Genomic DNA, 797 nt, shown 5'->3' with positions numbered 1-797 from the left:
TGACCTCACTATGTTGCCATTCCACCACACTCCCCTGTGAAGCAGGCATGTGGTAGTTGCTCCTTCAGAGTCTTGTGAGGATGAAATGATAACCCACATAAAAGTGATGAAACAGATTCTATTAAACACCAAATCATATGCTGGCCTAGTATACTTAAGCATGTATTGTTACTCCTTTGTATTTGATACGCTTGTCAAATTGGCTAAATGAGTGACAAATAGTCTTCAGATCCAGTGGTCACCAAAGAGAACAAGCAATGACAAATCTCAACACCTGAGAAGGATCCTAGATTCAAGTCCCACCTACTTGGTGCTATGAAAGCTGAAGAGAAATCACAGCTGCCTGTCTCTGTGTCAGCATGCACACACAGTCACTTAACTCTTCTTACGCTTAATCAAGATGCCATTAGCCACATAGCATTTCTGAACCAGAGCGTAACGTGATTTGAACACTTAGGTTCATAGCTAGTAGGTTAAAGAGAACTAGAAGATGAGTGCAAACTCTCCTCATGTTGTGGATGGAGAATCCAGATTCAGGAAGCCATAGACACAACCAATGCTGAATCTCACTCATTCCATAGTAATGTTTCCACCACTCAGGTCCTCCTTGGGAATGAAACAGACTAGATCTTTGCTGATCTTTCTAGTTAAAAAGTAACAGGGCTGTTCAGCCTTTAAAATGAAGTACTCATGCTCGCTTCAGCAGCACACATACCAAAATTGGAACGATACAGAGAAGATTAGCATGGCTCCTGTGCAAGGCTGACAGGCAAATTTGTGAAGTGTTCCATATTTTT

General features: G+C 41.7%; 1 non-coding gene across 1 annotated transcript; it reads left to right on the top strand.

The window, feature by feature from the left end:
- The first annotated feature begins 690 nt into the window (after window positions 1-690).
- Window positions 691-797, top strand: Gm22264. Its single transcript, XR_003952710.1, has one exon. It is a non-coding gene; the product is annotated as a U6 spliceosomal RNA (small nuclear RNA).

The sequence above is a fragment of the Mus musculus genome, chromosome 18, assembly GCF_000001635.26.
Source record: "Mus musculus strain C57BL/6J chromosome 18, GRCm38.p6 C57BL/6J".
Lineage (NCBI taxonomy): Eukaryota > Metazoa > Chordata > Mammalia > Rodentia > Muridae > Mus > Mus musculus.
Note: the sequence above shows the minus strand (reverse complement) of the source record. Positions and strands in the feature narration are given on the sequence as shown.